Source organism: Bombus vancouverensis, chromosome 16 (assembly GCF_051014615.1).
Source record: "Bombus vancouverensis nearcticus chromosome 16, iyBomVanc1_principal, whole genome shotgun sequence".
Taxonomy (NCBI): domain Eukaryota; kingdom Metazoa; phylum Arthropoda; class Insecta; order Hymenoptera; family Apidae; genus Bombus; species Bombus vancouverensis.
In genome coordinates, this window is record NC_134926.1 from 9191799 (window position 1) to 9217262 (window position 25464).

The 25464-nt window shown below is 37.8% G+C and overlaps 1 protein-coding gene across 2 annotated transcripts in view; it reads left to right on the forward strand.

Moving 5' to 3' along the window:
• Nucleotides 1–262: 262 nt before the first annotated feature.
• The window catches only part of Ecr (ecdysone receptor), a 150852-nt gene continuing 125650 nt past the window's right edge, over nucleotides 263–25464 (forward strand). The window contains exon 1 of one of the 2 annotated variants that reach the window (XM_033340771.2): nucleotides 263–980. The gene's annotated coding sequence lies outside the window, so the exon portion shown is untranslated. Of the gene's footprint in view, nucleotides 981–25088; nucleotides 25397–25464 lie in introns of those variants that run through there. The other variant, XM_076625533.1, reaches the window with a different exon arrangement.

Below are 25464 nucleotides of genomic sequence, written 5' to 3' on the forward strand. Positions count from 1 at the left end.
ATATACGAGCCCATAGTCGTATACGCGGCTCCTATTTCAATATCCGACAATGTCTGACGAAGGGTCGCGAAAAGCGTCGCGTCGCGCGGAAACGCGTAAAAGAAAGAGCGGTGGCCTACGAGCGGCGCGGCACGGCGACGCGTTGCGTGCCTCGAGGCACCAAAATTCGGTGCGCGACCAGTGATAGGGCAGTGGCTCGCCGGTGGCGCCACTGTCGAGGACGGCGGCCGAGTCAGGAAGCAGTCGGCCGGCGCATAAGCGGCGTCGGGCGCCGCAGTCGCGCGCTTGCACTCTCAGCGGTGAGCGGAGTTTGTAACGTGCGTAATAGCTCGAAAACGTCTTCTGGTCTGTTTTGTTTGGCCGTGTTCGCGTATACGGCCACCCGGTGTATATAATATTCCCCGTAACCCGTGTTTTGTGTCTCTGAACCTGCGAACAAAAAAGAAAAGAAGAAGTAACAATATAATTCAGCTAGAGAAGTGGATAGACAGAAACACGCGTATAGAGAGAAAAAGAGCCGTGCACACGCGAGACACGAACCAACGTCGCTCCCCTTTCACCGATACATAGAAAACCACGACCACACGGTGAATGTCGTCGACGGAGAGTGAAACGACGGCGAGAATAACATAGCGAAAGAAAAAAAAAAGAAAAAAAGTAAATATCGACGAGGTGGTGCGTCAAAGGGGAACACTCCCTTAATAGGCAGACGAAAACGACGCGCGGACGTGTGGTGGTTTTCGTCGAGGCGAGGCGAGGCCCACGATCCCGGTGCTCCTACATTTTCATCGTCTTCTAGGATTTCGTGCATCGTTTTCTCTTCCGTGGTGTATTTCACAGACTGATCCGGGAAATCAGTGACGTGTGACACACGTGTATTTGTAATAACGCAGTGCAAGTGTTTCTCGATTTGGCGCCTGTGCTCGAGGGGACCGTGTCGCTCGCTGGCCACCGTCGGTTCATCGTGTACACCTCGTTATGTGAGTAGTTATCATCCACGAAACTATATATCTTTTCGAGGATTATTTTATCAGTGAATTATTTTCTTACCGAATTACGAAGAATAGATAGGATTTGATTCGTCAATGGTCACTAAGTTCATCGTATATATTTCTTTACGCGTGTAATTATCGTACGGTATACGCGTTTACATGCGATTTTATTTACCTTCTTTTTTTTCCCCGAGTTTGACGCCTCGCAACTTTGATACTTTAAACTGACTGCCTATATATCGTCCACTGTGAGTAATCGACGTACGTGAAACACGATTTTATTTCGATGTTTCGTTCTTTCTTTCTTCCGTTTTACCGATAAACTTCGATGTAAGTTCGATGGAAACTTCATCGTGAATTATAATTATTCGAAGAAACAAAGACACGTACTTTCCTCCGCAGCATTTTACCGCTGAAATTCGACGCTTGAGTAGGTTAATACACTTATCGCGTACACATCATTCCGATTAATCGTATCGTACATTGCCTCTTTATAGAATAACTTTTGGTTAGCAGTTACCATAGGCGGAAGAAGATTTTATTTACGTTTCTCTTTCTCGATTATTTCCTCCGTGAAACATAATAGGCTACTATCCGCCTAGATAATCGTCATTATGCAAAAACACGATTCTCCTCGTTTTGTCCTTATTTTCTCCGTTATTTAATTGTTTGCGAAGTAAGACGCGTGAGGTGGTTTAATAACGACGTCGTGTATAGATGGCTGTTTATGGGACGCTGCACGGTTTTGTTTACGTCTGTCGCGGGGCAAAGTGAGGTAGGTTCGTGAACGAATGTGCGCGCGAGGTCAGATCGGGGACCGGCAGTGGGTCGGCAGTGTGTTGGTGCGCGCTCGCGCGCACCCTAACCGCGCTCTCTCCCTCGTCACGTTCAATTTATGCGCCGGGATAAACTTTGCTTTACTCCCTGCCAACCGGGATACCGTTCTTTCATTAATTCCATTTGATATTTATCTTTTGCATCTGAGGCACGGATGAATCGAAGATTAATCCATCATTTTACTTTCTATTAGATCCTTGATCAATTTTTCATTCACTACGAGTATACTCGTGTTTGCATACTTATTTATGCAATTTTTAAGATACGCAATTGGATAGGTTGTCATTCGTATTTGTTTACTTGGTTGAACAGTTTCTACTCTATTTTCATATCTATTTTCTTGGACGTTTGGTAGGTTAGTTACTAAGAGGTTATTTATCGTAATGGATCGAAGCAAAATTTTGCTTTTATTTTTCCAAAGCTTTGGCATACTAACGTGGCTATTATCATAGATTGTCTTGTTTGTTTTTTTTTTTTTTTGCTACTTATATTCGATAGTATTTAATATTCAGTAATATCGCCTGAGATTTATTTCTCTTTGTAAATGGCACGACCATTTCGCAGCTTAAAATTAAGTCCGAATTAATCGTGAAACACGATACACGTACGCAATGTCGAGTAACGAAGTAGCAAATGCGTTACTCGCGATTTAAATCTCTAGATCGAAGGTTTCGAAGAGTTTCAAATTGTGTGAAGATCCTCGCGAAAGGAATAGAACTGTACGCTTCAAAAACGAAGGTCGGACGACTCGCTAGCTCGATCTAGCTCTTCGCTAACGTTTCAAAATCTAACGACTTTTCACAAACTTACTATATACGCGTATTATACAGGGTGATTGGTAACTGATGGTACAAGCGGAAAGAGGGTGAATATAGAATAAAAAATATTTTTTTTCAATTTTTTTTTGTTAAATTTTTCCATCGGGACAACGATCTACAGCGAGATCCGTTACAAGGAGGCGTGATAAAGCGAAAATTCAAAGTGGATTTTCTCAAAAACGAAAAATTGTTATTCTATATTTTCGACTTCTTTTTTCGCCTGGAATCATCCCCTTTTCGCTCGGACCACCAGTTACCAACCACCCTGTATAAAAATTGTTATTGCACGTTCGTCATCTGTGGCAATGAATGAAACGAAAGTGGCTGGTTCGCGAGAGTAGAGTCGGATTCCGATTCACTTTCGATTCCTCCCGTAAATAGCGAGAGACGCGTGTACTCGCGACAAATATCGGCCGAGCGTATCGCAAGCCCACCTCTCTCGGAAATAGAATACGTTCTAAAAATATACGGCCCTATCTGCGACGAATAGTGCACAGGCGTCACTATACCGATGTAAACTATGACTGCGTGTACGTGCATAAAGCGAATTCTTTCGCGCGCGCACTGTGTCACCGCGAGACGGTGACACGCCGTATTACGCTGGTGTCATCCTGGCGCGCAATTTTCCCGTGGTCAGTGGCCAGTTGACTCGAGTAAACAAGCGTGTTAAGTGTGCAGAAAATTCTATGCTTTCGGTTGTGTATTCTGTGTGCAATATATTCAATTGTTATTAATGAAAATGTCAACGGAAGCATTGAAAACGAATAGTCGAGATTTGGTGGAAATTTGGTTTTCGCAAATTTGCAAATTTGAACAAGCGATAGGTTCGAAACGTGCGAGCTTTGGCATTTCTCTGCGTGCAAGGTTACGGAGTTTCGTACGTGGAAAAGTTTCGAACTTTCCAGACTGCGAAATATTCGCTGGTCGAGTTTCCAAAATTCCAGATTTTTCAATTTCGTAAAACGCGCCAGGTTTCGAATTTCAGGAGCGCGGAATGCGAAAGTTTCGGCTTTCCAAAGCGTGAAATTCTCGGGTTTCGAAAATTGAAAATTTCCGAATCTACATGCGCGCGCAGTTTCAAATTTCCGAATTTGCAAATATTCAAACATTTCGGTCTTCGGAATGTCAGATCTTTGAGTTCCTGAAATCCGTCAATTTTCTGCAGATATATTAGCTCGACTTCTATTCTTACAATTTCACAATGATTCATCAAACGGGAATAGTCAAAGAACTCGTAATTTATAATTGCAAATTCTTTTCCCGAAGAAACGTGTTTCTTGTACGACTTATACAACAGACTGCTTTAAGTCCCCGACAACTTGTAACTAGTGACTTGCAAAATTTCGTCAATAATATTATTTCAATCGATTCGTTCGATACTCTAACTAATCGACGTTCTATACGTCTTTCGATTTTACCACCACAACATAATGTTGATATTTATTTGCACGAAGAATTTAATTTACAAAACTCAACTTCCATATAATTTAATTATGCAACAACAGCTTTTGTCCATCTTCTAACGTAAACTTTCTCTTTCCATTGTAATTCCATTTCCTCGTATTTTTACGATTTCAGATAGTTTCTTATAAATTGTTCATTTAATCGAGAGAGTAACGATTTGCTTGGAAACGAGGAAGATGGATAACCCTGATTGGTCGTAGAGAGAACACGACACGGGCTTTCTGCGTGGAAGTGTCCCTCGCAACGTTCTTATTACAAATTCAAATTTAACGACTGGTCGCCGTCGCTTGGAAATTTAAATCTAGAGATATCGTTACTGATTGGAACGAATCCGAGAGCAAGCACTCTGGATTGAGAACGGTGGTTGACGCTTGTCGAACGGATGTTAGAATAGCGATTCGTCGATAAATGTTTTTAAGATCGAACCATCGATTTTTCAAACGATCGATATTTTTTAGGAAAATCTTGAATGTCCTCCTTAAAAGAATATAATTTCTGTAACGTATCGTTTGAAAATATAACGAAGTAAAATATAATTCTGAATTTATTTTTTTTTTTTTTTAGTATAATTTAGGAAATTTTTTTTCTATGGGATATAATTTTAAAAGGAGAAATTAATCGCACGAAATTTTATTTTTTGAATTACATATTAGTCGAGGCAAGTTAATCGATCTTTTGAATGTTCTTAAAAAAATATAATTTCTGTAACGTATCGTTTGAAAATATAACGAAGTAAAATATAATTCTGAATTATTTTTTTTTTTTTAGTATAATTTAGGAAATTTTTTTTCTAGGGGATATAATTTTAAAAGGAGAAATTAATCGCACGAAATTTTATTTTTTGAATTACATATTAGTCGAGACAAGTTAATCGATCTTTTGAATGTTCTTAAAAAAATATAATTTCTGTAACGTATCGTTTGAAAATATAACGAAGTAAAATATAATTCTGAATTTATTTTTTTTTTTTTTAGTATAATTTAGGAAATTTTTTTTCTATGGGATATAATTTTAAAAGGAGAAATTAATCGCACGAAATTTTATTTTTTGAATTACATATTAGTCGAGGCAAGTTAATCGATCTTTTGAATGTTCTTAAAAAAATATAATTTCTGTAACGTATCGTTTGAAAATATAACGAAGTAAAATATAATTCTGAATTATTTTTTTTTTTTTTTTAGTATAATTTAGGAAATTTTTTTTCTATGGGATATAATTTTAAAAGGAGAAATTAATCGCACGAAATTTTATTTTTTGAATTACATATTAGTCGAGGCAAGTTAATCGATCTTTTGAATGTTCTTAAAAAAATATAATTTCTGTAACGTATCGTTTGAAAATATAACGAAGTAAAATATAATTCTGAATTTATTTTTTTTTTTTTTAGTATAATTTAGGAAATTTTTTTCTATGGGATATAATTTTAAAAGGAGAAATTAATCGCACGAAATTTTATTTTTTGAATTACATATTAGTCGAGGCAAGTTAATCGATCTTTTGAATGTTTTTAAAAAAATATAATTTCTGTAACGTATCGTTTGAAAATATAACGAAGTAAAATATAATTCTGAATTATTTTTTTTTTTAGTATAATTTAGGAAATTTTTTTTCTATGGGATATAATTTTAAAAGGAGAAATTAATCGCACGAAATTTTATTTTTTGAATTACATATTAGTCGAGGCAAGTTAATCGATCTTTTGAATGTTCTTAAAAAAATATAATTTCTGTAACGTATCGTTTGAAAATATAACGAAGTAAAATATAATTCTGAATTTATTTTTTTTTTTTTTAGTATAATTTAGGAAATTTTTTTTCTAGGGGATATAATTTTAAAAGGAGATATTAGTCGCGCGATATTATGTTGAAAATGACAACGCGAGTTCGTGTTCGCCATCCATATGCAGATGCGTTAGTTATAAGAAATAGTAACTAAAGGATTATCCTAGTTACAATCGATAGATTTAATCGATAGGCTTAAGAAGCTTTTTGTTTTTATCTCTAGTTTTTTTGTAATCTCCAGTATTTTAGTATAGTCTAGGAAAATTATTTTTCTAGAGGATATAATTTTAAAAGGAGAAATTAATCGCGCGATATTATTTTATTTTTTGAATTACATATTGGTCGAGGCAAGGTAACCGATCTTTCGAATGTAAAGCAAGTTCCGTTCAAATCTATCGAATATTTAAGTTTTTGTTGAAATATATGTTCTCATAGTAGATTTTTTATAGTAAATTTCGATCGCGGATCACTTTACGAAATCAAACTTTTGCGAGTCAGTTTTTCAACGTTAACAAATTTCATTTTGACATGAAAATCCAACTCTCTGTGAAAATAAATTTTCGCAATATATCTGTATAGTAAATTTCGATGGAATATCTGGCAACCACCGACAGGCTACGGTCCAGCGAAATTGCTTTGAGGTTCCGTCGCAATATTCGACAAAACATTGAATCTAACCTAAAAAAAAGAAAAAAAAAATCCAACATTTCGCAATGAAATTAGTGGAGCCATAGTTTCGCAAGCTTCCAATAACCATTCTCTTCGCTCAAATGATTGTCAAAATTCAGCACGGAATTTGCAATCTTTTCGAGGCTGATCTTTATCGATAAAACAGTACACAGTACAATAATACAGTCTCTGAACTGATATGTCCATTTAAAAAGGAATCGAAATCGTCGATATAAATGTTAATGTTAAACGTAGGTGAATTTCGTCATATTGCGTGGTATAGCCGAAGAATTATTCAGCTTTTGCGAAAGGAGATTCGTGAACGTGTTGCAATCGAAAATGGAACGGAGGATTGCGATCTTTCGCAGAAAATTTACCATTTGTTCGAGAATCGTACGGACGTTCTTTTCTCAGATAGTTACCAATGCCGAAGGGACGTGAATGTTTTTAGAAAAAGTAGCACGTTGTAGAATAACGAGTGAACGTGTTTTAGAAACGTTATGGAAAACCGTTCCAGTTGTCTTAAATCGCTTATCGTCGAATACGAAATTATCTCTCTTGTTCGTTACCTAATATTCTGAAACGCAGTGAAAACAGAAAACGTTCGAATTTAAATTGCAATTTATAAATTACACGATACAGGAAATTTCCAATTTGCAGCCTTGAACTTTTTAAATTAAAAAAAAAAGTCTCGAGTCTTAAAAGATTTAGGAATTAAAAAGCCGAAATATTAAGAACGTAGAAATATTAAGAATTTTAAAGCATCAGAATCTTAAAATTGGCCGATTAGAAATGTTCAATTCCTTTGTTTTATTTCCGGATCCGAGTATCGTTCCTCTCGTCAATTTCAGAAACCAAGTGCTACGCAAACCTTCGTCGTAATACCGCTTTAGTGTTTCAAACGATATCGTATAACGTTCTCGCGTATCATCGAAATTCGTCCAACTTTTTCCAACGTGGTCCGGAGGCCTGCTTAATCAGCCAACACAACGTCCTACACGAAAGAGAGAAACAGAGAGAAGAACGATTGCTCGCACTGCACTCGCTCAGTCGTTCCAGGCGTCTCTTTTAATCTCGAATTTTTCCCAACGATATATTTCTTTCGAACAGCTCAAAGCGTTCTTCGAGTCGTGGTTTTATCCGATGTTACATCGATAGCGGGCGCGATAAGGCGGCGTAGCCACAGGCAGCTCACGGTTCTCCTCCGGAGGCTGATAAGAACCGTGCATTATCACGGTGCACATCCAGTGTCGTCACACCAACAAGAATAACGCTTCTTGCACGCGCAGATACGTGTACTTTCATTACTCATAAGTATTACGGTACTTGTTTATTTTTCAGATTAACAATCCACTAGAATTCCGATCGACGATTCGTTTTAGTTTAACACAATTCAACTTGCGTACCGTGTAACGCAAACCACCAAGTCTATCGGCGAATAAGTCTCATCGAAAAGTTTCAATTGCACGACACTGAGCGTGCGTTCTATGATAAGACGTTTGGTAATTTCACAATGATATTTCAAATTGATTTACTTCTGCGTAAGTGTCCCAATGTTTAAAACAAAACTGTTGCGTTATCTTATTCTATCTAATTCCCTTATCATCGTACGGTAGCGTCGCGATCCTAAACTTCCTTTCTTTCTGTTAAAAAAAGATAGACATTTTATAAATTGAAAGTTTAATCGATATGTGAGTTTGGTATAGAGAACAAGACAGACAACAAGCTGTAGGAAACATTCGCGATAATTTTCTTTCTTTCCTTGTTAAATCTTGTTAAATTTGTCAAATGCCAAAGAACGTATTGGTATTTCGAATAGAAAACGAACATTAGGAAATAACCAATAAGGATAAAGAAATTGGTAGAAAGAGTAATAAAAGTGTAGGTTCGTGTGGAACAGATTTAAGGAATAAAAGACGGCGATAAACACGGACCGCCGTGTTCTGCCTTCTGTAGTTCTCTGACGAGTTTTCTGTTTCTTTAGGTGTACACTGTACACGAATGAGCTTGTGCACACACGCGCACCACGCGGCGCGCCGCGTAGTTACGTAAGGACGGACGCCGACTTGAAAAACAGCCTTTAGCGTTCCGATTTCTACACCGTGACCGCGTTGCAGTTCTGCTATTTTTCTCGCCATTCCTTTTCTTTTCTCTCCGCTTCGAAATTTAAAATGGTCCCTTTGTCACGGCCAGACGATGTCGTCGATCGCCTCGTCCACGCGTTCTCTCCTACCTTTGCATCGAAGGAGTTCTTTCACCAGTTGCACGTCCAATTTAACAACTTTGCAAAGTATTTGTTCTTCTTATTTTATTTTATCTTATTTTATGTACTATGATACTTTTATTTACCTCATTTTTCATCTCGTCGTTTTTCCAGCAAAATTCCTGACTCGAGAGGATCGCGGGATAAATCTTTTTCGATCTTTTTGACGAAAATTACAGCCCTCGGTTATTCTGGACTTTTAGGACGCCGAATTAGATTTTTATACTTTCGCGTATTTCATACTTTTATACTTTTACTCGAGTGGAACGTTCCTTTTAGGTTTTTCGGTTTTTTAATTTCTTGATTTTTGTCAGATTCTTTTTATTCTCTCTCTCTCTCTCGTTTATTCGAATAATTCTACTTTGAAATCTCTTCTTCTTTTTTTATCGACACAGGTTCAGCGTGAATGGAAGAATTCTAATGGATATTCACTTTTAAGCACTTTATGACCGTGTTTCCAGCCGCTCGTATATTCTGCAATGTTTATGGCGTTCGTAATCGAGGCTCGTCCGAGGTCAGAATGTTTGATCAACTAAAAAATTTTGTTTTCCTTTCGGCGACTACCTCGCAGGCCTTTGTCCGTTCTCCGAGTGAAATTTCCTTCACACGCTACACGCTCCTGTTATTACATTTAATCGGCCAATAATGAAATCTATTCACACCTGATTTTAACCTCTGATCTTTTTATCCTAGACAACTATGTACAGTTAATAGACATTGATAAAAGCAATATTTCGAATTAATCAGTAGAAATAAAAGAGCAATACGATCGAAAGCGAGAATTGAGAATCGAATCGACTATACGGTCTGTGCACGAACGTCCTATTCTACTTCGGGCAACTCTATTTCAATAACTTTTGCGCGACACTGTCTTCCCGCGATAAATGGCTGAAAAGTCGACAAATATAAGCGTGTAAATGAATAATTAATTAATGAATAAACAATTAATAGATATTGATAAAGACATATATTATTAGCAGTAACGTTAACGTAAATATATAATACTAATCGGCATAAATAAATAATTAACGATAGGCGAAAATTAATGATGAAAAGATATGCGAGTTAGGTGACGTTAAGTGTGACTAATCAATGTCGCGGTTTCAAAGCGATTGAAATATATTATGCGTGTTTCTCGGCACATTGCAAAAGTTTCTAGAAATTTTATGAAATGTCAGCTATTCGTTACAGATAAACATGGAACTTGAGCGATGCAGGTATAGTTTCTCGGTTTCAGTTTATGCAGAGCTATTCCTAGTATCAGTTTAAATTTAGCAGAGCATTTGATCCCAGTTGTGGCAAGTGGTAAAGAATTAACAGTAGGGAAACGTTCCACGACCGAGACTGCAAAAATATAACAAAAATATCAACCGAATTGCACCAGGTGTTCAAATACTTATAGGTGATAGCGTACGTAACAACTGACAGAGATTTTACAGCAGCGAATGAAGGAATTTTTTTCTTTTTTTTTTTTTTTTTTGGTCGTTTTCGCGAAAAATTGCAGACTGGACACTGTTGTAGAAAAGGCGGTAATTTAAAGTTCAGGGAACGATGTTTGTCCAACTCGTAACTAGGCCAAGTCTAAATCGACGTAGTCTCACGAAACGCGAAATTTCAAATGCAAATGAGATCGGAATAATCACTCGCTACGTGACTCCTTTTCACAGACTAGATAATACCAGGCCAGTTTATGTATCTGAAACAGTAAAAGTTAAATTCTTTGATCGTTTATTCGATTACTTAAAAATACGCGATTTTAAGCAAATTTTTTTCCGAATTTGTAAAATTTTATGATTATAAGTAGATAAAAGTAATGTGTATATAAGTAACGATAAATATCTAATATAAATCTAACTCGATAATGTAGGATAAATTTGGAATAAATTTAAGATAAAAAATTTTTCATCGTCCCCACCCCCCACCCCCACTCCCTCCTGCGGTTGAACTAATTTAGGCCAACTTAACAAACGCAGCGCAATTCGCACAAAATCTTCGATACATTCAGTATCGATCATTTCCCAAGAATCTGAAATATCTGCGACTCTTTGTTTTTCAAAGCTTAGTTGCCTGATAAATCAACTCGAACCACAATAATCTTCAACAATTCGAAAACAACCGCTCTTATTCATCCACTTTCGCTCGAATTATCAGGCTTATTCTCGGCCGTGCGAGTGCGCAAAGAAAATATTTAATCGCCAATGTTTGCTTTCAATATAAAAGACCGAAAGGGAAAAGAACGTACAATCGGGAATCAGATATTTGACGAAAAGAATCGTAGCGCGCGAAGGGCGCATGCGCCTCGGGTATCTGTCACAGTCACAGAGTGCATCGCTAGTGATGGGATGAAGTTTAAAACGTACCTATAAATTCGAATCAAATTCAACGCTCAAAGTTCATTTCATAGAGTTCGAATACTACGTCATACTGATCATATACGATTCTTCATTGACAATTCCACTATAGCGCTAATTCTGTGAAAGTTTGTATGAACGGAGTTTAAGATTTTTCTTCGTTAACCACAATGGAAGCTTAATACTATGGCGACCGATGATGCTACACTAGCGCCATGTGATCATTAACTAGTGACCGGACCAAATTCCATATAGTAGCCGTGAAAAACAGTTTTGAGCGAATAGAACATCTTTAGTAAAGTGTTCGTAATGTTTCAAAACAACTCGACCGATATCTCTTCTTCTTCGGGCTACTTCTTTATTTGCCAAAGTACTCGTAGAGGATTCGTATTTGCTAGTTAGATTCGAGCCTGGTTTAATGTGTCGCTCTTCTTCTTTTGAAATGGTTAGAAAAGGATGGAATTTAGTGAGCGAATGCGACGTACTTGAGGCCATCGCTATACACCAGCAATCTCTAGTTAAATAATAGAGGCGACGACCCATCTCCAGAAATATGCGAGCGTAACAACGATATACGCGAGTTTATTCCAGGGAAACCAGGGATATGTTGTCGGAAGACAAAGATGACCTGGTGACCCTGTGTTATCTAACCGGACAGAGCAAGCAGGACTTCTTTATTCTCTTTTTCAAGCTACCTCGCTAGCCTAAGAATCGATACCACTTCGATTTCGAGCTCGTTCATGCGATTTATTCTGCCTGACCGACCGAAGTCGCCCGATTCCCTATGTTACCGACCCCTTTTCGGCTTATTGGCTGAACCCATGCATAGGTTATCCCCCTTCCGGGACGGGGAAACCCTTCTCGGGCGAAATGCATTTTTAACCAGGCCACCGAGGCATTTGCGAGCCAGATCTTCGCCGTAGGGATTACGTCTCGCTCGGCAACGATCCTTTTAAAACGCGACGCACGTCTTACTGGAGCATGAAACGCGCTTGAAACTTCTTCTGCCTTTTGTGGTCCTAGGGAATTTTTGTGTGAAGAGGTATTTTTACCCTTTCTGGTAAATGGGAGAATTTGTATCTTTGACGATGGATGTAAGATAGAGGTAGGAGGTTAGACGATAGTTTAATATAAAAGTTTCGTGACAAATTGCATGATAGACATACATCTGCGAAGGGGTATCATGAATTCCCTGTTATTGCCACATATCATACCAAACGTTAGAAGTCCGAACTTGTCATTCTAGTCCAAACCTATCTACAATTTGATCAGAGTATAGTTCAAAGCATTAAAAATCCTGGATTTAATTTCTAACCAAGAATTAAATCCAGATCCACCATTTATTCCCAATTAAACTTCCTAACTTCGATATAGAAAGCTATCGCGAAAATTCTAACCGGCATCATCTCGAAACAAGGTGCTATCAACGAGAGCAACATTTTCGTTTGTCAACGAAGCAAATGGCCGATAAAATCGGCGGCGGATCAAAGAGGTCTGGCAACCTGACGTCGAGTGTCGCGTCTGTTAATCAGGGGACGGACGTTTACCGAGAAACGTCCGGTCAAAACACTCGCGAAATTGGGACGCGTGCCTATTTTTCGAGCGTGACGCAATCAGTATGCGCCGCGGTGCATCTCGAGCTGAGTCTAATGTTTTCAACTCGAGTAATAATCACGTGAAGTCGAGCCGGGTCAAGCCACCGAACATTTAATTTTATCGTGTCGCCACACGGTTCTTCTTCTCCGATAAAACGACGCGTCTCGAAAACAATCCGAGACGGTGGCCACACGAATGGAAAACGATGAACTCGCGACATTTCGACGTGTTTCGCTGCGAAATATCGTTGACCTGGCCATGAAAGATACGGTCATGCGCGAAAGTTTCCGGATATATTTTTCGCTTTATATACCTAAAGCTACATTTTTTTCAAGAGTTTCAACTAATATTATAAGTAGATTGCGAATTAATTTAATTTAAACAAATTTTTAGGGATTTGATCTTTGGTATGTTTACCAAAATTGCGTTAGAATACACATATAATGGATTTTTTATAATAAATAAATTATATTTATAGAAAACAAGACCTATCATATGCAGAAAATGAAATCCGTAATATAATAAATAAATTAGATTTGCAGAAAGTGAAACTCACGATTCTCTGTGATTTGGTAATGTTTAGGTTAGGTTTTACTTGCAATTTTACATCCAATTAATTTTTGAAATTTTATGTATTTATGGAAAGATGAAAGGTATAAAAATGTATAGAATACATATGATGTCTAAAAATATCTACAGCATCATATAAGAGCGTCAAATAAATAAGGATAAAGAGTAAAAGGTGTTTCTGGTGGCATAGAACAGGAATGGCGTATTGGTATAAAGTTTCTATGGTTTGGTTCTGGGTTTTGAGGTTAGAAGTTTCGAACAAAAGTGAATGGAGGATGTTGTGAGTTTTGAAACGTAAATATGTAATATGTAAAGTGATCGATTGGCAACTTTCTTGATGATCTTGAACATTAAGGTTAGGAAGTTTCATCAATCATAAATAGGAGGTTTTAATAAGTAATAAAAAATTAGAAGGCTATATATTTTTATATAGTAACATTGCGTACAGTTGTTGTCTAGCATTATGTATTTACATTTACTTTGGTTTAAGTTCGGATTTTCTAATAAAATTACGTATCACAACAACAATCATTTCTTTAGTTTCTTTTCGAAACAGTCGTATTCGTCGTATAATGATTTGGAATGAAATTTCATTCTAGCCACTAACTTTAGAGGTTATTATTCTCAGTTATTCCGCAATGTTAATCTCCAAAAGTAATGTAAATTATATTTATGACTTTAATTTGTGAGTAAATATAATAATCGTGGTTTCTCGTAAACTTCTTGGCGATACACTTCTCGCAAGGTCTTCGAACATCGTAATGCAATTACCAGATAATATTCGCGATAAGTTGCAATTCGTACGTTCTGCTGGAAAACGCATTTCGTTGACCTCGCCGATGTCGTAACAGGCTGTCTGATAAAATTATACGATCGTGTTTGCCTTGCCTTCAGATAAAGTCTTTCTCCGTTCGACGACAAAAATAACTCGAAATTGCAACTTCATCCATTTCAATATCCATATACGAACAAAAATAATACAAAATTCGCACAATATTAAGGCAATCCAATTTCATTTTATTATCTGTTAATTAAATCCAGAAATCCAATTTAAAATAAACCATTAATGTACACAATTTTTCACTTAATTATAAATTCCTTTTAAACTCAGTTATATCGGAATTTATTAAAAATTGAAATTTTGTTAAATTGCTTAGATTCTGCCATTCGAAATAATTTCTCGGATTATATTATTGAGGGGAATTTTTTTCATGATCAATTGGTCTGACGACTTAATCCGAAGAAACGCTGAGTAAATTCGAGATATCAGCTTTATACAGCGATTTAGACGACGCAATAAAAGAAAGTTGGCTGGCTTACGGTTGGGCGTACGGAATAATTAGGTTTACATATTGTCGATGGATCTCGGCAGGATCATTGTTGTTATCCAACATTCGCTTTCGTGGCTTTCCACGCGCGGAAACCAGCCCGAGGTAAATGCAGTGTGACGATCAAATTGCTCCTTATCGGCTCGATTCCACGGTATTGTGGAAAATTACACGTAGATGGCAATTCTTCTGATGAGATTTAATTCAGAATATCCCTACCAATTTGTAATGATTTCCTTCTTTAAGCTTGCCAACGCGAAATTTTATTCTATTCGTCAGATTTTCAAAATTTTTCGACTTCAAAATTTTATTTTAGTATCTTATTTTTCAGCTTGAGGAATTTTTATTTCCCTCTTTTTTTTACAGAGTATTTTCAAATTCTGATTTCAGAATTTTTCTTGTTTCTTTTATAACTTCTCAGAATTATTTTGGTTATGTTCGGTGAGGTTAGAATTTTAGGTTAGATCGAAAATTCTGGTTAGTTCTATTACTTGATAACTTATTTTATTTGAACTTGATTATCTGCGTCGATTGTAGAGGTTCGAGGATATTATCTGAACTCGTAATCTTATCTTTAAAGAACAGATCACGAGAGATTCAGATCTGAGAACGGATATGTCGAAGTTTGTTAAGAATTTTGATAAGGATTGGGCTTGAGGAAGATTAACATAGAGGATTAAGTTTCTATGAATTTTAATTGGTTTTATAATAGGAAATCGATTTAATTAATATTATTGTTAATAGTTTTATGCAAAATTTGTAAATATTCGTAATTGTTTGCTGAACGACAAAATCAAAGTTGGTTAAATTCGCGACGGTGCGCTTCAAAAACGCAATCGACTGTCTCGGCTGTTCAATTTCTTCGTTTCGCGACGCCTGTTGGATTTAAACGAGCCCAGTGTCTCTCAGCTGACTTTACTTTCAATAAAATGGCAACATGTTCTCCTTAAGGAGTATAGAGATAGAAATAGAGGGCCTGATCAAAGTGAAATGTTGTGTTTCTAATAACTTAACCTGAGAGCCATTGTTACATTGACTCTGGCGGCAATAAAGGTCAATAACTATTTGCCTGGCAAGATACTTACGCAATTGATAGCTAGGTGCAAGGTATTTCTGGCTGACATGTTCATTGGTGGTCGCTAGATCGAACCAAATGGATTCTTTCTTCTTTCCCGGCGAAACTTCTTCTCTGTCCTATTGTTCAATTCGTCGATTGAAAAGGAAGAAACATTGTAACAGGAATTTGTCGGATATTTTAGGTTAGAAAATATTAAACGTGGATTTAAAGTTATTTATTATTAAATTTACTTATTATTGTAAATTTAATTGTAATTGTAATAGGAATTTGTCGGATATTTTAGGTTAGAAAATATTAAACGTGGGTTTAAAGTTATTTATTATTAAATTTACTTATTATTGTAAATTTAATTGTAATTGTAATAGGAATTTGTCGGATATTTTAGGTTAGAAAATATTAAACGCGGGTTTAAGATTATTTATTACTAAATTTACCTATTATCGTAAATTTAATTATAAATTAAATTGAGCGAGAGGAGCTCGTTGATCGTGTTGGCTTCGAATAGGTTAGAATTAATTGTTTATAGGTTATGCGTTGAATTATTATTATAAATCTATAAAAATTCTACGAAAAATTAAAAACATTAAAACATTTTTTCCATGACTATTTCCACGTTGATTTTAAACCAATCGAATTTCTACCTAGTTTGTAATTTCCACTGTAAACAGACCCCTTTGTAGACAACTGGCAAATGGTATTCACGCGTATTCAGCAGATATTTGGTTTTTCGCAGCTAGTTTTGCGTCAGCGATCTGCATACAGAGTTAGACACAGTCTATTCTACTTTTTATTTTCGTTTATAAATAACCTCCGCATATAAACATTTTTCTTCGCTGATATTAACGTTGTGACATCATTTCAATAATCTGATTTCCTCTTCTTCTTCGCGGACCACATACGATGATCCATCGAGCCACGTTGATTCTCGATCGAACCTAGCGTCAACAGACGATACGTAAATCGTTTTTTGCTTTTCTGTCGTAATGAATACACGAGAATTACCATGAGGATACTTTGTAGCGTGCTCGATCGCGCATTATTATCGAACGAGTCTTAAAAATGATCCGAGATGTGTTATGCAGCTGGCTGAAAGGGGTACATTATTCATTTGATCTCTCCAGCAGCCTTGACGCGGCTCGTAGTCAGCTGATGTGGCGATCAACTGATATTCACTGGTGGCACTAGAGCAGAATTTATATTCTACCACCGAGATTCGCCGATACGAATTAAATGAGAAAAAGCCACTATGCGTACTACAATCTTGATCAACGTTAGGAAACTAACCTCTATTAGTGGAAATTGGAACTTGTTCTACTATAGTTCGAGCCTGTTATTGTAATAAGATTTCTTTCCCTACCGTAAGAGAGAAACTTTTCTATATTCTACGTTTTATAGTTTACTAACTAACCTCATCAAATAGTTGTTAAAAAAGCCGTACAAGTACAGTTTTTACGAAAGAAATTCGACACAATTGATCGGAGAAGATAAAAATAATAAAAAATAATAAAGGAAATTGTGAAAGAGAATTTCGAAAATTATTTGGAATAAGTGGACGAAATAAATAATCGTAAAGTAAAATTGAGAAATTGAATATTATATGATATAAATGTGCGCATATAAAATTGTCAAATGTTGGTTTGATGCCAGTCCAACAACACGATGAAGCCATTCACTGTGACTGAACCGTGAAGCATCGATTCCCCTAAATATCTTCGATCCTTTCGATGTAAAAAGTAATGGACTTTCGTAAATTGCCAAGGCTTGTAAAAGTTGTTCGAGAATGGATAAAAAGGAGGTCAATAGACCCATCGATAAATCTCATTAACTCTTGAGAGTCATCAAATCGTTCGTTTATCTCTTTTTTCGGTTCAACAATGATGGCAGTCATTGATCTCTGTCGTGGTGACAAGATTCAGCGAATATTCAGGATTAAATTTATTACGAGCGATTCTTCACCGAGGACAGCAACGTAGCGTTCAAAACTAACATGAAATATTAGAACATAGATTCAGAGATCTGTGGTCCCTAAATCTGAGATTTCAAACTTGGATGTCAAGGATTCCTAGAGAATTCAGATTCTGGGATACTAAAGATTTTTCATTTATTTGAAACGATTCCCAAATCATAACCCCGATAATTTAAAACTCAATGAACAACCACTTATTTATAATATTTATAATTACAATTTATGGTAAACGTCTCCAAAATTTATCCTAATCTTTTCAAATCCAACTAAATCATCGCAATCCATAATGTCAATTTAAAACTAATGTATGATTCCAATTAAAAAATTACTCGGACACAAAATGGACAATAAGTCTATTGAAAACGTGTCCTAACCTCTTTCCAGTCATTTCTCCAGCCATTACAGAACATAATCCTAATATAAGACCCAACAATCCTAACCGAAACCTATCAAAGACATGTGGTCAGACGTGTAACCACGATAAGCAAGCGTTAAGGTGCAAAGGCGAAAAAATATTGGCTCATAAATCGATGCTAAAGAATTCGACCTTGCTCGACGTCCAGCCAAATTCTCGTCGCCCAAGAACCTATATACCCGGATCGATTCAACCGAACAAAGCTCTGGCCTCTCTCTGAACCCGTCCCTGGTGATCGATCCTCGGGAGCATAGCCAGAGAACCGGATCCGATGGCGCGCCACTCGCATAAAGAAGCGCGAAAACGACGATAGTACGCGCGGCGACTTTGACGCCGGCCAGAGCCACATCGTTGCCGGGCGTAACAACTGCGAAGCTGCAGCCAGTGCAATCGTCGGCAGACGGACTAACTTCGCATGACGTCACCTCAACCAGCGTATCATTTTTAGCCCACATATACAGCCGCGCTGCTCGAGGTCCTCTCCTCGCCCTCGCCGCCGTCGTCGTTCCACCGCGTTCAGGTTGGTTGTGTGGGGATATGCGTGTACGGATGGCCTGGTGAATGCACACACGGCCGACGGACTCTGTGGACAGTGCGAGTGACCGAGTGCGCGGTATAGGCCAAACTCATGCAGCGATGGGTTCGAGTTGAGTAGGATTACAGTTAACAATTTGGAATTTTTTCGAAACATTTTGCATAGGATGAATTAATTAATATTAGAATTATTAGAGCGAGAAGAAAGACCAATTTGGAACTTTTTAGAGAAATTCTAGGTGGGCCAAACTTAGCTGGCGATGGGTCCCAGTTAGTATAGCAGTTGTTAAAACAATTGGAGTTATGTTAAACAATTTGCAATTAGATTATTGTGAGATAGAATATTAGCTTCTGTTGAGGGAATTGAATAATTTGGAAGTTCCTAGAAAAATGTTGTATAGGGTATATTTAGCTTTATATAGGTTAGAATTGGTTTCCCACACATGTTGCAAATTATTACACAACATCTTTCTAACTTTCTAGCCATAATAATGAACACATTGTAAATTAGTTTGGGTAAAATGCAATTACTCGGTAATTAATAATTTTATAATCTGCAAGATTACGCATTGAGTTAAACTTGTTTAGATTTGAAATATTCGCGAGTTGTTCGAGCATCTCGGTAGATGCAAGTGTAGGCACGAGCTCATGTTTTTGTGGGAGATGGTAGGTTCCTCGATTGCATTGTGGGCGCTTTCCCTTGGCACTAGTGACCGAGCTGAAAACATTGCCCGCTCATACCGAGAGTTCTTGAGGACGATAGACTCGTGTGGTCTTTGCGTCAGTGGTTCTCATCTCGACTTGTTTAACTTTCCACGATTTTTCATCAAGTCCTAACAACTTACTTTTTAACTATTTCGTATGCCTCTCACCTGTAATAAAATAAACATTGAACGAATCTACTATTTCATACATAAAAAAATATTTAAATTGAGTAATAAAAAATTGAAATGTAGATGAGTTATGAAAGAAAGTGTCATAACCTCGACAGCGTTCATAAGACGAAAGGGAACGATGCGTAGAGGCACGTACGATGAAAGAACGCCTCGAAAGAACTCGTAAATGATGAGCAAGGTGGGCAGTGAATGGGGGAATGAGCACGCTTTCAGCAACTGGGGTTAGAGTGCTTTTCGTGGGGACAGTTTCAAGGAAAGTCGTGGAATTGGAAGCTTCCATAATTTTAGAAAATACCACCCTTTAATCTTCCACTTCTTTCTTTTGCCAAATGTCAACGAACATTTAACACATTTTCATCTTAACAATATTGTTTAGCGATTATTTGACAGTATATAATTTATTTGTAAAATTTTATGATCTTTTACAGATTGTAGAAATCTAGTTTTAGAATTTTATATCTTTGTTTTAAAACTTTACTTGCGCGAGTTTACTTCTTTTATCAAACTCTCTACTATCAAACTTGTTACCCTTGTACAAGGGAATTTATTAACAATTTAATAGATCATAAACTGCGATGTTAATGTCAACTTGTAAAACTTCCTGTATAATATTAATTCAATTGATCAAGATGGCGCTGTCGTCTTCGCGTATCATGTTGTCAGTTAAACGTGAAAGCTTGAGGGATATTTATGGGATATTTATTGGTTAAGTGGAGCGATTTGATGATAGGGAATTTTTGATCACGCCGAAAGTAACATGACGGGAGATCGGCCGTTTCTGGCAACGGTGGCCGGAATGTGCATCGCTAGCATGTAGTAAGGACGAACCGAGGACAATAGCTGAGGATGCATTTTTGTTCCCTGGACGCTTGATGAATCCCTAATAGCTATGGGAGTGGTTTCGTTCACCGAGATATCGTTATAAACGCGCGCCATATTACCGTTTTCTTTAAACTAGTTCTGAAAACACCTGTAACGTCTGACAATCATTGTTTAACACGATTTATTAATATCTTGTTTAAAAGAAAATTCTTCAAGAATCCCCTATCTTTAATAAGATTTCTAATATAGCGCTTAATTAATAATAATAATAATAATATGTATGTAATGCAATTAAAAAAGGAACGTAAACTAAGTCTACTCTCTTACGTCCCGGTTCCGGAATGGCTTTCCTTGCTTCAGACGAAGACAAGTTAAACTCAGTCGACTATACCGTCTGTATATAGACGTCCTATTCTACTTCAAGCAACTGTCCCAACGACTCTCGTACGATATTGTCTTTACGTGACAAGTAGCTAAGAAATGAATAAACGTAAGCGTCTAAATAATCATATACAGCTAGTAGGTACAGATAAAACGTATAGTTAATATCAATTAGTATAAATGAAAAGGTAATAATTGAAAGTGAATTGCGCTAAGTATCCAATTACTTATGGTGTACATTCTCGATCATAGAAATCCCCTCGAACGCAGTGGCTAGGATAAATCAATATTGGAAACAGTACGGACTAGATGTTCGTCGGCACAGGCAGCCGAGTCACGAGTGTAAAGGTTAGGTTTGCTTATCTCACGCGAAAGTTGCATTAATAATCCACCACGCTGGTTTTACATTGCTTAAATGGAACAGTAGACTTCGCTTTTAAGCTCCCGTATGAGGAATCTAGCGATTTAACGATCAGCCCCAACGATAGACCACCAGAACTCCAGTTTCTGCCTGATATTTTTCGTCTCGGGTTTCCAAACGCGCCCTTTCCCCTTCCGTTTCGAACGCTCACAGTTCAACGGCTAATGACTGCACCTTTTTGTTGAAAAATGATCACGCGATTCGTTCTGTTTGCAAGTTGTTGAAACGTCATTAGCTAGAGACTATTGTTAAGTGTCCTAGGGATATTTTTGACTAGGTTAGGTTTTAATCACTAAGCGTTTGGATATTTCGCAGGCTGTGTATATATATCGGTTAAAAATTGGGGTTAGGTTAGATTAGATTTTGGATCGCGTCTTCGTTGCGCTTTTCCAGATGCATTTGACCATCTATCAATTTGAACAGTGTTTATCGTTTATTATTTAAACGAAAATTAGAAGGCAAAAATTCCCCAAATATATCAGTCTAGTAACGAACTTTCATAAACTTTTCATCAAAGAGTCGATGAACTTAAACAGTGTACCTGAATCAGCCTGGAAAGTACTTGGTTACAAACAACTCTTGGCTCGGTTCCGTTTATTGGACCGTATCGCGATTACTGATCACGAAACCGGGGAGCGTAGTTTCGCCTGGCGGTTCACGTTCGTTGAACGATCGTTGACGGGACACGCGCCACGAAATTCGAGCGGCTCGCTCGTAAATTGCGCCAGCAGTTTCGTCTCAACACCGGTTGCGCGTACTCTCCTCGGTGTACACGCGTGTGCACTTGTTCACGCAACGCAACGTGGCCTCCGGTTATCCGTCGCTTCTTTTCTCTCCCATCCACGCTAATGGGCGTTTCAGTCTGCCTGCAATTGCATTATACGCGCGCGTTATGCAACCATCGAGGGCTCTGGATCACACGCCCTCTCTCATCCCCATGTTGCTTGCCTTTTCAAGGGTGAGTTCCTGGGGCATGCACGTTCAAGCTGATAGAGTCTCGTTTGTCCGTCTCTCTATATCCGGAACGAACACGAACGGTCTTTTGTAATTTCGACCGGTTTACGTCAGCCACGAAAAATTTCAGAAACCGTACAATCTCGTCCTTTTTTACCCTTTTGTAATGTGACGCAAGTGGTCGAATACACGCTGTGTCTTAGACCTGTGAAACCATTTAGAAAGTTAGAATTTTTAAAAGAATGTGTCCAGTGCATTGATGTTAATTGTTTGTCAGATTCACAAAGTTGCTGAAAAATTCCTGAAAAGTTTCGTTAGAATTCGTGACTGTGAAACCTATGAAATCTTCTAACCAATTCTGTTGATCATCGATTAGAATTCCCTGGACGAATAATTCCACAAATTTTAGGGAATTTTCCCGTATTTCCCTAGGTCTCTAGCTTCCTAGGAAGATAAATATTGTCTTCTAGCCGAAGCTCTTAAAGATTCTTCTTATTTAAATCAAACAATTACATTTTCCGGTCTACGTGACCATTTCAATTTTTCCCTAGGTCTCGTGGAAATCAGAAAGTTTCAATTTATTTCTTACGTTCGTCAATCGATAGAAGTATGATTGATCTTAATAGCTGAAAAATACCATTCGATATTGTGGATTCGAAAAACGCAAAGAAGTCACGTTCGTGTGATAAAGTGGCGATGAGTCTACGCCGGTGTCCTCGACACTTGGTTCGGCCCAAATGGCGCTGTCGATGCAGTTTTTTCGGTGTATTCTGGATAAGTAGTCTCGTGGTCTCGAACGTGACGCGGCCATCAACGTTTGTAGCGAGTATCCTTCGAATTCCTTTGTTCTTGCTTGCCCCCAGGGATCATCGGGTTCGCTGCTCGGTTTGAAACGTTATTGGATTACGTTCTTTCTGCGGTTTCTTTCTGCTCGTACTCTTACAAACACCACTACGCACTGCCATCAATTTTTTAATCGTTCTTACACACCTTCGCCGAGGAACTGCCTGAAAATTATGTTTGCGCAAATGTCTACGTTCGTTGAACACGTCGTTTGGAAGCTTTCGGCTTTGCTATCAGTTCCATCTTAGACACTTCGTTCCGATCGGTAAATTAGGAATCTTGCGTGCGAGATAAATTGTAATTCGCGATGTTAAAGAAACACTGGAGGTAAAGTTCGTTCTTTCAAAGCGAGAAACTTTGCCTCATCGAACAACGCCACGCGTAATAAGGATAATTTACTTTCTCCAAATTTCGCTGAATTATTCCGTCGACTGCCGTAAGAAAGATCTCTCTTGCAAAATGTGAACTCGATCGATAGGTTAAGAAGCAATTTGACTTCACGAATTCTCCATTAAAATTTATACTCGTATTCGTATAGTATAAATCCTCGACAGTGAATTATTCGAATCGAAGATATCAAAATCGGGAGAATTTTCTTTACGTCCTATGAACTGGAAAAAACAAATTTGTCGAGACGATAAAAATCATAGAATTTCCAGACGTTCTATATATAGTCTGCATATCGAGTAACCTCGGATCGCAATTCGTATATGTGTATCGGATCTCTATGTCTGAATGTTAATCAGTAGAATTTTCATGACTAACGAGATCGTTCGATGGCTGGTTCGACTTGCAACTCTGGAGTTCGCAGTCGCGTAAATATTTATCGGGAGACGAGGGGTCACTCGGCGGAAGTGGTAACATCGGTATTGGTATAGGTCAGTTTATTTTCGAGCGGAATACATTATCGATCGGCCGTTAATCGTATGTATGTATATGCGATGTAGGTACACAAGCGGACCGGCTCTTTGTGTCGCTTATCTTATTCGTCTTCCTCTCCTTTTTTTCTCTCTTTTTTTTTCTTCTCGACGAATAAAAAATGGTCTGCTTGCACGAGAGAAAACGTGAATCATCAACATATACATTCTACTCTTTCGACGTAAAGTACGCTCTTGTATCCTGTATCTTATTTAGAAAATTAAAGCTTCGCTAATTTTACTCGAAAATCGAGTTATTATCTAAAAAAAAAAAAAAAAAAAGAAAAGAAAATGTAGAATTTTATTTAAACGATTGAAGTTCAAACGATTTGTTGTGCGTTCCGTCTGTGCGTATCCTCGATTTTGCCAAATGTTTAAAATCTTGTCGTTCTGCGGGTCTAGCGAATCTTCGAAATAAATTTTAGGAATACTTTGAGAAACCAAAAAGGCGAAATGTGTCAGTGTTCCGTCTGAAAGGACGTTGCAACGTTTCAGTAAGAAAGGACGTCCGCTTTATTTTCACCTTTCTTTCGCCAATTCAAGCCGAACGCAAACGTTTGGCCGAGCATGAAACATCGTTTTACGAGGACAATGAGAGCGTGCATGATTGCGAGGACGTAAAATAGCCGGCACGGCAATGACACGGCGGCGAAGGATCCTCTTGGACAGACAGCGAGAGAGAAAAAAGGAAAAAGAAAATAGTAATTTGCAGCCGGCGAACGAGAGAGCGTAATAACACTCAGCCTTGACCATGCTCGAGTCGCACGAAAGTGAACCTGTTTGCTTGCTCTAGAAAATCGCTGATAAACTTTCATGCTTCTTCCACTGGATCTTGCGCAGCGAATTCTCGCACCATCTTTGTGTACAGTACAAATAGACGTGAATTTATAACACGCTTGACAAATAAAGAACGAAGTTTAGATTAGGTTAGGTCTAGACTTTTAGAACCGTAGTCTTTGCACTTGACAAGATTCAGCAGATTTCTTTCAAAATAGCATCCACGAGATACGCTGTATTTGGATATTTGACAAATTAACCGCGCTAAAATATATTGGATCTGCGAAATAGCGAAATTTTACGAATAGGTTAGAGATACTTTGTGGAGACGATAGATATTATTTTTATAATACTTTTATTGCAGACGATAGATATTATTTTTCTCCCAGAACCTTGGAACGTCTTCGAACATTTTATGCAACAAGGTTGCGATAATATCCGGCGAACAGGTAAAAAGAAATCGATTGGATGTCAGAAACGGGCGTCTACTCGCGCGGGAACCTCGACACAACTGTGAGGTTATGTAACATCACGGGCAGACGAGGCTCGGGGAGAGGACTGTCAAGTCTGAGAATCATTGACACGTCGCCGTGGGAATAGAGAAGAAACTGTGTGACAGCACTGTCTCCTTTCCCCGGTTGACAGCAGGCAATATATCTAGGGAATTTCCCCCGGTGGGATTTGAATTAAACAAGAAACCACTCCTCTTCGAGGAACCACTTAGTAAGTATCGGTAGAATTCTATGAATATCGTATTTGAAGCAGTTTTCGGCTATTTCAAAGCTTAGACT